Source organism: Phalacrocorax carbo, chromosome 4 (genome assembly GCF_963921805.1).
Source record: "Phalacrocorax carbo chromosome 4, bPhaCar2.1, whole genome shotgun sequence".
Lineage (NCBI taxonomy): Eukaryota > Metazoa > Chordata > Aves > Suliformes > Phalacrocoracidae > Phalacrocorax > Phalacrocorax carbo.
The window spans coordinates 99-15,676 of NC_087516.1; the positions used below are offsets into that span (position 1 = coordinate 99).

General features: G+C 49.6%; 1 long non-coding RNA gene across 1 annotated transcript; it reads right to left on the reverse strand.

The window, feature by feature from the left end:
• Window positions 1-929: 929 nt before the first annotated feature.
• On the reverse strand, window positions 930-4,065 carry LOC135312964 (uncharacterized). The gene is made up of 3 exons (XR_010372560.1): window positions 3,572-4,065; window positions 3,293-3,371; window positions 930-1,624 (listed from the first exon to the last, which is right to left on the reverse strand). It is a non-coding gene; the product is annotated as an uncharacterized LOC135312964 (long non-coding RNA).
• Window positions 4,066-15,578: the final 11,513 nt, after the last annotated feature.

Here is a 15,578-nt window from a genome sequence, read left to right on the forward strand (position 1 = left end):
GCGCATGCGCGGCTGCCCGCCTGCAGTACCGCGGTTTGGCCGCACGGTGGCGGCAGAGAGCTAAAATGGCGCCACTGCGCATGCGCGGCTGCCCGGCTGCAGTACCGCGGTTTGGTCGCACGGTGGCGGCAGAGAGCAGAAAGAAGGCGCCACTGCGCATGCGCGGCCGCCCGCCTGCAGTACCAGCATCTGCTTGCACGGCAACAGCAGCGGCCAGAGGAAAACTTCACCCTCGGGAACGGGCGGCTTCCCGTCTGCAGTACCCGGTTTTGATCGACCGGTGACTGCCGCGATCGGATAAGGGGCGGGTGGAAATCTCTACCAGGGTAGCGGAGCTCCCGCCTGCAGGCCCGGGGTTCGGTCGCTCGGTGAAAGCAGCGAGCAGAAAACAACAGGTGGCCAGTGCGCATGCGCGGCTGCCCGCCTGCAGTACCGCGGTTTGGTCGCACGGTGGCGGCAGAGAGCTAAAATGGCGCCACTGCGCATGCGCGGCTGCCCGCCTGCAGTACCGCGGTTTGGTCGCACGGTGGCGGCAGAGAGCTAAAATGGCGCCACTGCGCATGCGCGGCCGCCCGCCTGCAGTACCGCGGTTTGGTCGCACGGTGGCGGTAGAGAGCAGAAAAGAGCGCCACTGCGCATGCGCACTGTCCTCCCGCCTGCCCCACTCGCCCCCACCCCACGCCCGAGGGAGGAGAAGCAGCACAAACCACCTGGGGAAAAAGGTCCCCTTTCCCACCCCCACACCCCCCCGGAGTAAGCCCCATCAGTTGCTGTAGGCCTGCGGCATCAGGGCTGGGACAGGGAGAGCAGCAAGTCAACAGGTCCTGGAGGGTTAAAGAAGAAAATCCATCAGGGGAACACAGCTGCCCCTCTGAAGGCAGGCTGCCCGGGGTGAGGGGGGCAGCCGTGCGTCGGGGCACAGGGCAGCCAGGCAGACCAGATGCCAGCGGCTGCCCTGCAAAGGAGTTGTGCGCTGCTGAGCCTTGGGCTTCGTTGGCTTGGCAGCGCCTCGCCTCGCCACTGCTCATCCTGCGTAAGCACGAGGCTTCAGCGAGCACAGAACAGGAGGCCAGGGGAAGCGGGGGGGAGGAATGTCACCGGGGAAAAAAAGTCATGCAGGGGGGCCATCTCAGGGGACAGCGTCTGGGAGGGCACAGACACACGCAGAGGGAGGGCGGGGGAGGAGGCGGACACTGCCGGACAGGGGCATGTCTGGGCAGACACGCCATGGGGAACATGCATGGGGATGACTGACACCAGGGGGGTCCCCCCAGGATAATCCACAACGGGCAACTCACCTGGGCTCACCTGCAGCAGATGATCCGCTCCAGATAACCGACCCACTCCGGAGAATCCATTCCGGATAAGCCCCAGCAATGCCCCTCAAACTGCCGGTGTTTCACCCCAAATTTTCCCCAATTTGGGGTTTTTGGGGCGTTCGCTTGGTGTTGGTGATTTCTGTTTGGATGGCTTGGCTTTTTTTGTTGTTGGGGTTTTCTGGGGTTTGTTCCTTTGGCTTTTTTTGCTTTTCCATAGGGTAAAAAGTTGGGATTGCTTTTCCAAACAGTTCACTTCTGGGTCTCTTTGGCCCTTTCCACAACACAGAAATCGGTGATTTTTGCTCCTGGTTTTGTGCATGAGAATGGTTAGCGGGGTTCCGCCCCCCCGCCCCCGCTTTCCCCCCCCCCCCCCCCCTTTCCAGCTGCACAAACCCAGCAGGAGTGGGCTTTCCCAGGAGCCCCAGATTGTTTTCTTTCCCCCAAACCTGTTTGGGTGTTTTGCCTGTTTGGGGTTTTTCACCCCCCACTGCAGACCCAGACTCGGGGGCTTTGGGGGTGTTTGTCTGCCCTGGCAGCAGCTCCCAGGCTGCCTGCGCAGCCCCAGAGGGGGAAGTCCCCATCTGGGGGAATCGGCCCCAAATCGGGATGGGAGAGGGAGAACGGGAAAGGGGCAGCATTTGAAAGCGCTTTTGTGTCTTCAGTTGATTGGGGGGTGGGGGTGGGGTGCGTGTCTAATTTTTAAATCCTCTCGATAAACATCTCTGTCAACATGGTTTCTTTGCATTTTAAAACCTTATATAGCATAGACATTTGCACTTGTGTGTCTGCTTACACAGCCTTACGGAGTACATCTATATTTTATACATACTATCTATTTTACATTTACATACAATACCTGTTTAGACTTAGCTATTATATGTACACTTACACCTACTTAGGCTATTTACACTTACACAGAATATCTATTTACACATACCTGTTCAGACTTCCATATTAACACGTATATAAACCACCTATTTAGGCTAGCTATCTGCTTACTTACACTTTGACACTTCAATCTTTTTCGACTTCTCTATTTAGACATCTACTTACAGTTATACCTAGGCTTATTTCACTCTATATAACCTCTATTTAGATTACACATCTGCTTAGACTATGTAACACACACTAAGCGTAGATGCTCGCTCTAGTCAGACTTTCTTCTGCTTTGAATTCCTTCATCTGTCCTTTTTCTTCACTTTAAACTCCTTTATGTTTTGATCTAGATATTTAGACAGTCGAGTTACTTTTGTGTTTTAAAACCCTGTATCTCGATGTAGAATTTTTGTATCCTGAAATCCGTTATATAATATAGGAGAGAGAAGTTCTTATTTTAAATTCCCTTTATACATCTATAAATATTATGTTTCAATATATATAAAATAAGAGGGTTTTGTAATAGCCCCCCTGAATTTTCAGGCATTTTGGGACTGCAACCCCCCTTTTTTGGGGGGGAACCCCTACATGACGCCCCCACTCACCTGTTCCTCTGACGCATTATCAGCTCCCCCAGTGACACCGGGGCGCCCCACATGACATCATCACACACCCCCCAGGACTCCCCCAATTTTATTCACCCCCAAGAAGGGCACTAAACGAGGGAATCTGCTCCAACCTGCAGCTCATTACTTTAATAGTGCCATTTACAAAGGTACACACACACACACCCCCACACCCCCCAGAAAAGGGGGAGCTCTGCTAAAATCTAAAAGGTGGGGCAGCCCCCCCAGCCCCTGTCCGCAGGCTGGCGGCCGCCCCACGGCAAAGCAGGAGCGTGCCAGAGGACGGTGTCACGTCTCTCTCGGGCTCTGCTCGGACACGTTCCCGCGCTGGGACGGGCTCCCCGGGGTGACAAACAGCCCCGGCCCCTGGGGGCCCCAACTCTCCCCACCAGGCAGCCCTCGCGGCCGCACCTGTGGGGCACCCGCTGGAGACAGAGCCGGGAGCCCCCAGGCAGAGGGATGGCCCCTTACCTTCACCACGCTTAACGACCGGCAGGCAAACCCGGGCCGGGGGGCATCTCTTGAGCATCACGAGACACTGAGAAGACATCTGAAAAACAGAAATCCCAACCTATATTTCAGCACGTGAATAAAATAGCACAGAAGAAAATGGAGGAGCTCAGTCAGCACAAGGGATAGGAAGGAAATTGAGCCGCAGCAAGATTCTAGGCAAACGGGTCACGTCAAAACACAACACCTCCTTTAAAAGCTAGAGGGACTGGAACACTTGGAAACGGTATTAAGACTAACCGATACCATTTTGAACAGATTCTTCGCGTAACACTGAACGCTCTGGCTGGTGTCGGAAAACGTCTCATCCCTTCCTTATGGCACCGCTGCGGGGAGATAACCCCGTGAGGCTGCGGGGCAAAGTTGTACCGGAACCGGAACCTCCGCTTACAGATCCGCCGCAGCAGCTACAGCCCTCGCCCTGCCGCCGCACGTCTTGCTGCCTGGCTCCATGAAGCCTGAAGCGAAGCGTCAAACTTGAAAGAGTAACGTAAAAAATTAAGAATAAATCTCAGTAATGCACTTTGTGCTGAGAAGGCGGGCGCGTGTTTACGCACATCCAATATGAGCGTCTAGGCTCTGAAAGCTTTCCATTTTCCTTCTGCGTTCATTTAACTCACACAGCCGTTCACACCCGCCATAAGATTATCTATCTCCAAAATACACAGCAGCAACGTGACTGGGGGGTTTTGGCGTGTTATGGAGTCGGGAGGGACGTCCGCCCAGCTGCCCCGCCCGAGAGATGCTGCTGAACTGCCAGGGAAACGCGCATCGAAAGCGAGACTGAAATAAAATACTTAAGAGCGCTCCCTCAAAATACTGGTGGGAAAAAACCGCCCCCACCCCAACATTCAGTCGCCCCTCGTTAAATATTTACAACAAATACCTACCTGCTTAATTACACCTAATAAATCGTACCCTACATCTGCTTGGCAGTTACAGCTGAAACAGCGCAAGTCACGTCGTAAATCAGACGCTGTTAGCTTTTTTTAAACTTTCATTTATGACAGAGGAATCGGTGAGTGAAGAGATCCCCGATACGGTTTTACTTTTTTTGGGGAAAAAAAAAGACCACAACAAAAAACCACGCAAATCAAATCCCCAGTGTTGCAATACATGGGGCTACCAAGAAGGACCGGCAGATATGCTAATGCGTTTGGCTGTACCGAAGCATGCAGGGGAACCGTATTTTTATGGGATCTCGACTGTTACAACTGAGAACCCAAGCACTACCAATGCCATCAACATTTGGAGTATGTGCTGTGCTTGGATCTCCGCAAGGACCATTGATTTTTTTATCTTAAAAAAACCCCAATACTTTGCAAGTCTTGTGCTGATGAGTTCTACTGACAAAGACATTGTCTCTAAGATGCACTCTGATGGCAAGTTCATAGAACGCAACCTCACTGAATAAGAAATATCTCAATTTTTCAAGATCTCTTCCTAACAAAAGTCACACTGCGGAGCTTTCAGGTGGGCCACATTATGAATCCTTTCACAACAAGAAACACACCAGCTAACCAGGATATTCTCGCAGTGGCCAGGTGCCTCTTCATCATGTGAAAAAGAAAAAAACCCAGAGCCAGCAATAAGTATCACACAGGTCAACATAGATCTCTTCCAGAGCACCCCCCTCATCAAAACGAACATGCCCATCGGCTCACCTGCTCTGCACAGATTCCACCATCACCCCCCGCTTCCGTCATCGCTTGTGGCACCAAATGTATCAACACACAGTAAACTACCGTTACGCTCGTGAGAAATCACCGCCCCGTGACTTCCTCGTTACTACCCAGCTCGCTTCTAATGCTCATACGCCGTTCCAAAGACAGCCCACGTGTTACCTACAGAACTGAAGAGCTCGACGACGGACCACAGCATTCTCTGGTCTCAGATGCTGGCCGCTGCCCCACCTTCTCAGACCTCTCATAGGCACGCGGCAGCACCGCTCCGAGCCTGCCAGCGGCACCTGCAAAAAGCCAAGCGAAAAGGCACCTCCCGAGATGCTGCCCGATGCCACAGCCTGCCCGCACCGATCCCCGTCTCGCACCCCTTTCCCTCGACAGCCTCCCTCCCAGCCTACGCCACTTCCAGGTGCCGTGTCCAGCTCGCCCGCCGTCCGTAACACCCGAACAACGCGCATTGCTTATAACTTCCCCAGCAACACAACACCTCAGAAAAGAGCTGCTACTTCAGCCCACCAATCACCACTCGCCTTGCTCGACTTGCCTCCTTTGCTCATTGCTACGCTACTTCAAACCCCAAACAAAAGACAAACGCAAGGAGCAACGGAGTCATAGAGCCATCGGTCACATCTTCCCTCTATATACACCACGCACCACCTCACCCGCTTACATCGGTCCCCTCAGTTCCCCTCCGTCGCCCTGCACGACTCGTCCCTCGGCATCTCCAAAACCAATACCAAACAAGTCGCCTGGTTGCACAGCAGTACCTTAACGGTTCCTGAAGACCGACTATAACCTGCCATCAAAACAAACATATGACATCAAACATGAAGCCCTACGCACGTACAAGCTTGAACACCCCGCAGAGGTAATCTGCTCAGCTGAACTCTAGCTGCCTCTCCCAGATAGCTACGGTCACGGCCTCCGAGCCCACAAAATGTCACGGTGATTACGGTCCTCGCCCGCTGAGGAGGGCCACTCAATCCGAGATGACGGTACAACCTTTCCCCCAACAGCCTTGGCACAGCAACAGATGAACCCTAAGCTCTCCTCGCTGTGCCACCTACCCGACTCTACAGGGCCAGCAAGGCGGTCCGAGACAAACTCAAACGCACACACCAACGCTATGAGAAACGCTACAAACTGCGCGCCTCCGAGACGAGAGAACGCTCTCGGCAAACAGAGAGACAACTGGACGGAAGAGCTCGTCCAGCAACAAGACCTGCGGAACCCTGGCAGTGACGCAAGGAGGCCCTAACGCGATCCAAAAAGATTAGAAGAGCGTCAGGGCCCATGACAAGAAGTTCCTCTCAAAACTGAGACAAAGGGTGCACAAGAAGCCCGGCTACAAGACCTAAGAATGTAATGGGAAGAATGGATTGGCAAGTAATATCTAAGGTTAATGAAAGATGCAACAGGGATAGGCTAAAGGTCGTTTCAGAACATGATACATGCTGAAACAGCTGGCTGGTTTTCAAAAACTATCTAAAATTGATCATTGTAACTGCTTGCAAGTAGTTTATAAAAAGGCTCCCATCATGCAAATGCTGTCAAGTGTGGTGCTTTTTCTTATACTTTCTTTGTAATTCTGCAGAAAAAAATAAAAGAGAAAAAAAAAACTGACAGAAAAGAGGGAAGGAACAGCTCCATAGTAAAGTAGGCAGGACAGCTATATACCAAGTAGTAGGTATATTCCTTATTCTAATGGAGTCCCTTGTTGGTATTTGAACACAGGCTGTGACTTTTTCTTTTTGTCACATTAGAAAGGGTAGAATAGGGGAGAAAAGCTGGGGAGAGGAGAGGGAAAAGGAGAGGGAGGGGGAGAAGAGAAGGCTAATGTTTTCTGAGACATACAGAAAGCAAAAGTGATTGTATAGACTGTATCAGAGCAGGCAGAGCAGTGTGCCTATAATGCTGGTAAGGGAAAAACACATTTCATGTAACAAATATGAATTTAACATGAAACTTCAGGAAAACCTGTTACTTCGCTCAAGTACACAAAACCTAATACAAGGAGAATGGCACCTAAAGCTATGGAAAAGAAAGCCTTTATGATGATGCTAATGGAAGAGTCAAAGGAAAAGTTTCCCTGGGCCAACAAGTTCCCAGACAGACCTTGAACAGAGATAAGGAATTGCTTCCTGGCAACAGAATGGACTGTTAACCTAATGCATTCAGAATAAAATAGATATTCAAGTCTATTCAAATCTGTTACTGTTGCCTACGGGCCAGAGTACTACCATGATCCCTGCAATAATTTCTGCACTAGCCTTTTACGTATGATGATCTTCTCCACTAACAGGAATATATAGACAGATAGAAATATAGATATACACATACTGTGTGTGTATGTATCTACCTCGATACATACAATGTGGATCTCTCCAGCAGCTGGGCTCAGGCACTCTGTCTGCCCAGTAGCTGCTCCTGGATCCCAGCCTCCCCAGTTGCTGGCATCTGGACATACGCGCGCACACACCCCCAGAGCTGGCCAGAGCTCCCCTCCTCCCTCCAACAGCCACCTCCTCCCATGGTCTCACCCTTAGAGACCCCCTTGCTCCCAAGCCATTTCACCAGCTGGTCCATTTTGATCTTTCCTAATGATCACCTGCTCACTCGCGCTTGCTCCAGCCGCTGCACCACAGACACATGGGCCTCCAACCCGTGATGTGGCTCCAGCTGCTGCAGCGAGACACCCCCCCATGCACACAGAAGGGAGCCCTCACCCAGGGCAGAGCTGGGAAGGAATTTAAGAAGAAGATGGGACGGACTGTGGTGGTCCGGGCAGGGCCTGGCCAGACAAGCATACTGACCAGCCAACTGTTGACGCGGGACTGGCTCTTTTTAGCCCCTCACCCCTCTATTTTCCCCACACTTGTTCTTTCCCAAATCACCTAGCTCCATCCCTCTGCCCACTTTTGGTTCCTCCCCTAAACATAATAAGCCTTGTGCAGTCCCCAGCTGTTCCTCCCCCGCACCCCATAATGTGTCCCACACCCCATGGCAGCAACCCACTCTCGGTCAGAAAGGTGCTTGGGATTTGACTCCCCTTTTTGGGTTTCACACCTGGACAGGAGCTCTCTGGGGACAGCCCAGGCAGCGGCCCCGGGAGGGTGTCCCTTCCTCCCATCCCTAGTTTGGTTTCCTGGTCTGACACCCTGCCCCTGTGCTCCTTTAGGCTTGGGGAAATGGGCCTTCGATGGGCTGAGGGCAGTAGCCAGGATGGGCATAACTTGGGCTCTTCTGCCTGTCACTGTGTCTCTGTTCTCCTTTGTGGGTGCGCAGATGAGCTTCCACCACATAGCGAAACAACTGTCACAGAAGCCACAAAGTAACTGAGGTACTTGTGTAGTTAACAACCATCATTAACTCTAATTTTGTTCACAGCTAGTTTATATTTAATTTTTGTTATCCATCATTGTCCTCTATTTTTAGTAGCTCTTTTCAGTGTTTGACCACTGAAATAATAACAACCATGGCATCTCACACGTTTTGTTTTGCCACCTAAACGAACTGAGCTCATCTGTCATCAGATTTTCCATGTCCTTAGTAGAACTGCTCTGTACCTATCATAGTTTCAATTAATCTATTCCATCCTCCCAAACCATCATCACTCCACCCGCACCATTTCCTTCACTGCTTTTCAATGCATGCGGTTTTTTGCTGTTGTTACTTGGGGTTCTTTTTCTGCTCCAGCTTCTGTCATTGCTCTCACCCAAGTCTCTTAGCTAAAGCTCAGAGCACTGCTCCATCTTTATCCTTCTTACACAGACTGGACACATTTCGTTGTCCTATTGTTGACATATTATCTGACCTTGCATTTCCTGGCTGAACCATCAATTCCTATGTAATTGCTCCCTTTCCATGTGCCTTTCTGGGAATCTCTTTGCAGAAATTATCTTCTTCCTTCATGTCATGCATCTCCATGGATCTCTGCCCTCGATTCTCTTTCTGACTTTTCCATGATCTCTCTATGATCTTATCTGCAAACAGATTCGGTGGGCTAAGGTAAATCAATGCTGATGACACAGATGAACCACACTACTTCAGGTTTTCTGAAACCAAATTCTCAGCCCCTAACATTTCCTCTTTGATGCCGACTTGACTGCCTCAAAGCTAAAACCAAACTTTCTACTTCCTCACTCCCAACTTCTTGAACTAATTGCTTTCTTACTCACAGTAGATATCACCACCACGTCTGTGTCCTCCCATGAGAGAGATGCCGTATTCTCCTCAGGTAACGTATTCCCAGTACTCCATTATTACAAAGCTTTTATCCAAACACCATTGTGACTTGCCCTGTTCACTGGGAAAAATGGGGTTTATTCTCCTCCTCTTTGCATCATCTTATATGCTTGAAGACCAGAGGGTGCCTGTCCCCCGTCCTTCTACTAGACTTAGCCTTTATAGCACATGTGCAGACCTGGTACATCCTCCACCTATTGCCATTTTCTCATTCCTGATTAGAATCAGCTTCTAATTCTAATAAGCCTAAAAATATAATCTCTATGGACAGTCTTTGGGTTTGGTTTTTTGTTGCTTTTTTTTTTCCTCATGCTGTGCTTTTACTCTGACTATCCACAAAACAAAAACACTAGCCTCCTGAAATCAGCTGTATTTTTTTTTATAACTCCTTGGGCATAATAAATTATATTAATCCTACATCTTAAGAATCTTCATAACAGTTGACAAATAATACTCTGAGCCCATTGCTTATCATCATAAATTAGCAGAGATGCAACAAGGAAGGTCAAGGCCCACTTGGAACTAAACCTGGCAAAGGATGTGAGGGATAACAAGAAGGGCTTCTTCAAATACATCCATAGTAAAAGAAAGACGGGGGAAACTGCGGGCCCACTGCTGAATGAGATGGGTGCCCTGATGACGCAGGATGCAGAGAAGGCAGAGTTACTGAATGCCTTCTTTGCTTCAGTCTTTATTGCTAAGGCTGGCCCTCAGGCATCCCAGCCCCCAGACATGAGAGAGAAAATCTGGAGAAAGGAAAATTTCCCCTTGGTTGAGGACGATTGGGTCAGAGATCATTTAGGCAAACTGGATCCTCACAAATCCATGGGCCCCAATGGGATGCACCCATGAGTGCTGTTGCTAAGCCATTCTCCATCATCCTGTCATGAAGGACAGGAGAGGTGCCCAAGGACTGGAGGATAGCAAATGTCTCTCCAGTCTTCAAACAGGGCAAGAAGGAGACACAGGAAACCATAGGCCAGTCAGCCTCACCTCCATCCCTGGAAGGGTGATGGAGCAGTTCATCCTGGAGGTCATCTCCAGGCATGCAGAGGACAAGGAGGTTATCAGAAGTATCAACATGGATTCACCAAGGGGACATCAGGCTTGACCAACCCAATAGCCTTCTGCGATGGTGTGACTGGCTGGGTCGATGAAGGGAGGGTAGTGGGTGTTGCTTACCTTGACTTCAGCAAGGCTTTTGACCCTGTCTTCCATCACACCCTCATAGACAGGCTTTAGGAAGTGTGGGTTAGATGAGAGGACAGAGAGGTGGGCTGAGAACTGGCTGAACGGCAGAGCTCAGAGGGTCGTGACCAACAGGGCAGGGTCTGGCTGGAGGCCTGTCACTAGCGGTGTTCCCCAGGGGTCTGTGCTGGGGCCAGTCCTGTTCAACATATCCATCAGTGACCTGGGGGAAGGGACAGTGTACCCTTGGCAAATTTGCTTATGATACAAAACTGGGAGGAGCGGCTGATACACCAGAGGCTGTGCTGGCATCCAGCGAGAGCTGGACAGGCTGGAGAGCTGGGCCCGGGGGAGCCTCAGGGAATTCAACACGAGCACATGCAGGGTCCTGCCCCGGGGGAGGAACAACCCCCCGCACCAGCACAGGCTGGGGGGGACCTGCTGGAGAGCGGCTCTGCTGAGAAGGACCTGGGGGTGCTGGGGGGCAGCGAGGTGACCCTGAGCCAGCACCGGGCCCTTGGGGCCAAGGGGGCCGGTGTCCTGGGGTGCATGAAAAGGCGTGTGGCCAGCAGGGCGAGGGAGGTTCTCCTCCCCCTCTGCTCTGCCCCAGTGAGGCCACATCTGGGGTGCTGTGTCCAGTTCTGGGCACCCCAGTTCAAGAAGGGCAGGGAACTGCTGGAGAGAGTCCAGCGAGAGCTACGGAGATGGTCAGGGACTGGAGCATCTCCCTTGTGAGGAAAGGCTGAGAGACCTGGGCTTGTTCAGCCTGGAGAAGAGAAGGCTGAGGGGGGTCTCATCAGTACCTATAAATATCTGAAGGGTGGGTGTCAGGGCGATGGGGCCGGGCTCTTTTCAGCGGTGCCCAACGCCAGGCCAAGGGGCCACGGGCACAAGCTGGAACACGGGAAGTTCCCCCTGAACATGAGGACAAACCCCTTCCCTGTGCGGGTGCCAGAGCAGGGGCACAGGCTGCCCAGAGAGGCTGTGGGGTCCCTTCCCTGGAGACATTCACACCCCGCTGGGACACGGTCCTGTGCCCCCTGCTCTGGGTGTGCCTGCTCCAGCAGGGGGTTGGATGAGATGATCTCCAGATGTCCCTTCCAACCCTGCCATTCTGTGATTCTGTGATCCTCTCTTATGAACTCTAATTATGCCCTGTATGAGAAAACGCTTTCTTTCATTTTAAACTTCTGCCAGATCATTTTGTTCAGCATTTCCTGGCTCTTTTGTTAAGAGAAACATGAATAAGCATTTCTGCTTGCTTTCTCAACACCATTCACAACCTTAAATGGTTCCGTCACATATCCCCATTTCTTTTAGAAGCTAAGGAATCAGAATCTATTTAATCTCTTCTTACTCAGAAACTCTGATGTGTATTTCATAACCACTGGTTTTCCCTGACTTTTTCTAATCGTACTTTATCCCCTTCAGGATGGCAGAATCAGAAGGGCATGAATTCTCTAAAAATGGCTTCACAGTGGACTTACACAAAGCAAAACAGTGTTTTCTGCAATGTTGAGCACTTGCAAATTCCTGGCTTTCTGTAGTCTCTTGGGTTTTTGTTCCATGTTTGAACTGTGTTCAGTGCCATTAAGTCCTGCTAGATGACTGTATTTTTTATATGTGTGTGTATAAAGTAATGTAAACACAATATTACTGATTATAATAATAAAGATTCAGAGACTCCAGCCATGCTTTCCCTGAGAAAACATTCTAAAAGTTGAATAATTTTCTAGCTTCAGCTTTCAGTAATTGGATTTTCTCTTCTTCAGCCTGATAGATTAAAGAATACTCTGTACTAGGATACAGAGATGATGCACTTCTGTACTTCTTATCTGAAATCTCCTTAATTGTGTAAGCGGGTAGCACTGCCTCTCTTAACAATTATGTCATTCAAAGATGCTGTATAATTTTCACCATGATCCAAATTCTCTTCTTGTTTCCCGCAAATATGCTACAACCTGCAAATAAGACCTACACATTTCTATTCCAGCTGATCTGTATTTATTAGTTTTTACTGCTCTGGTTATTGTTTTATCTATGATCTTCATCCACAATGACTAGAAACACCTGTTCAAATGAATGATAAAGACGTGGGAGATAACCGATTGTTGTAGCATCTGATCAGAAACACGTCTGATGAGGTATTAGAATGTAACAGAGATTCGATGAATATTTATTTTAGTTTGGTTTATAGTTTTAAGTTTATTACTTAACTGGCATATTCAATTTATGAATTAGTATATAATGTTCTGACATAGCAAGGATCTTTACTGATTTAGCCTATCTATCTCCAGCATGCATTCTCAGACTAAAGTCCATTCTGAAAAATACAGGTTTTCCTTTAAGCATCCAATTCCTAATAGATGAGAGGGCAAAGGGCACAGATAAAGTCTACAGCTACTTTGATGCAGAAGTGACTGTCAGTCCTTCTCTCTGTTCAGCCTCATGGGCTCCTGCCATCCACCTGCATGTGCCTACACGCGTGTATGCCTGCCTATACACCCCATGCATGCCTGTGACTGCGTGGGCACATGCAGGTATGCCCGCGAGCACGTGTGCCCATGCCCACCTTGCACACGTCTGTGGGCGCAGGTGAGGGTGTGCAACACGGCCCTGACCGGAGGGAGGAGGGGTTTGGCCCTGCACTGCTGCCTGGGCCGGTGCCCTGCCAGAGGCGGCCCTGAGCAGCGACAGCCAGAGCCGTCTGTCCGCCAGCGCTGCTGCGCTCTCCTGGGCACATCTGCTGGGGCTGCTGTGCAGGTAACCCCAGCGCCAGCCGCCGCCCGCCCGTGCAGGGCCCCCCTCGCACCACAGGCCCAGCGTGGCTCTCCATGGAGGCCCCTCACAGGCCCGGACTGGGCCCAGCGGCTGCCACAGGCACGTCTCCTACAGCAGGGCCCTGCCCAGCCCAGCATGGCTGCCATGGGCACGTCCCCTGTGGGCAGGGTCCCCATGGGTGGGGAGAAGCTCGCTCCTGACCCCAGTGTTTTTAGACGTGGCGCTTAGGGACATGGTTTAGCAGTGGACTTGGTAGTGTTAGGTTAATGGTCGAACTTGATGAGCATTTCCAACCTACGTGATTCTATGATTCTGTTGTCTGGAGGAGGAATGGCACAGGCAGTGTTTCACCCATTTCGTCCAGCCTGCCCATTTGCTCTAAACCCATCCGTGTTAACCACACACCCTTCTTCAGTGGCCCCCACCAGGGGCAGAGCAGAGAGGATCTGCTGTTACGACAGCATTGCAGCAGAACAGACCCAGCTCACAGTGGGGGAGGTTGCCTAATTTAGAGACCGCAGTTGCCACAGCCACCTTGGCATTTCCTCACATTCCAAGCAGGACATGCCGTTAAAGTGTGCAGCTTTTACTGGGACAGTCTTGTGGGCCAGAGGACAAGTGCAGCAGGCTGCTGCATGCTGTTTTCCCTTTTTCTGAGTATCCGGTCACAGGGCTCATTGGTGAGATAGCATTGCTTCTAAAGCTTTTTAAAAAATAGTACAGGAAAAAAGAACCTATGAGAATGTTACGGTCTGACTAAAAATTTAGAGACTCAGAGGTCACATCCAGGGTACAAGGGGTTTGTGATGTAGCACGTGATCTGGACACACAGAACTGTGTGTGTAAGCAGCAGGCATACATTAGTATTCTAGGGATTATTCTTGATTAACAAGAACTGTTATTAACACGCCATTAACTCATAGATTGTGCTTTCTGCCACTTGTGTCCAGTAAAATTTGTTTATTCTTTTATAAAACCTCTCAAGGACAACTTCCAGGCTTGAAAAATCCTAAACCACACCTTAGGAAAATTGAAGGTAATTGAAAAAAATACATATACTAAATTATGCACTTCAGTTTATCATCTGAATTTAAAGTATTCCATATTCCCTATTGTCATATATGACAAAAGCCATTCAGTAGTAATGGGGAGGTAAAAGTTGCATTACAAATTTGTGAGATGCCATCTGAAATGTTCTGTGTAATTTGAATAAAATATGAATGGAAATGAAATATGTACAGAAATGTTCAAGTTGGTGCAGCTGCAGAAAAGGGCTACTAGGATAACTGGGGAAATAGAGAGTCTGTTTTAAAAGGTGCAACTAGGAAAGCCTTGCCTCTTGAAAGGCATGGCAAAGCTGAGCAGGGATATGATTTTTTTGTCTACAAATATGTAAAAGGCACAAATAATGAGGCAGGAGAAAAGTTATGGAAGAAAAATGTAATGCTGGCACAAGAACAATGGTATAAAATGGGCAGACACCATGCATTTAGGATGGAAATTACTGGAAGGTTTCTCATCACTAAAGCAGTGAGGTTTACGAGCAGTCTGTCAATAGAAACAGTGGGACAGGAAGCCCTAATTACTTTAAAAGTGAGTCTTGACCAGTTAACAAGGAAACTGCATGACATGATAACTGTGATATTAAGGAAAGTTTCACTGACCAATCCCGTATTCCTAATACAGCATGACATTAGTGTCTTACACATCCTATCATGAGACTGCTTCTAGCATAACCTGAAATCATACCACTTGAGATAAATTGCAACTGGCCATCAGTGTAATGTGCAGCCTTCAAAAGAGTGTCAAGTGCTTTGGAGGTAGGAAGGAGGAAGAGTAAGGAGACTGAGCCCCCTGCTAAGTTATTCTGCCCAGGGCCTGACAGAAGCCTCTCTGTTCTTCTGTGGTCTGATATTTGTGATTTCAGCATTGCTTTTTGTCGTTCAGGTGCAAACCCTGTTCAGTCACAGCTGGGAAGGTCCTGCATAGAATCAAAGCAGAACCCAGATTTCTGTGGTGTCAGATTTCTGGGCCTAACCCTGAGTGAGGAATTACCTCAGCTGGCCTGGTGGAAGCAAAGAAAGGAAAGCGGTATCTTAAAGCCTACCCTCTTCTGCATGTAAATGCTCAAGTCTGGGTTACGGTGAGGCAGCTGCTCCTCTGAGAATGCACATACTGGGGTTCTCTCCCAGTGCTGTTAGTCAAATCGCTGCATTCAAAAAACAAGATATCACTCCTCTGCTAAAGCTGATGTGGATATTGCCACTAATCATTTAGTACACTGGAATAATGGCTAGAAAAGACATCCAGAACATGCGTGGTATGGATTCAATGCTGTTCTCAGGGTG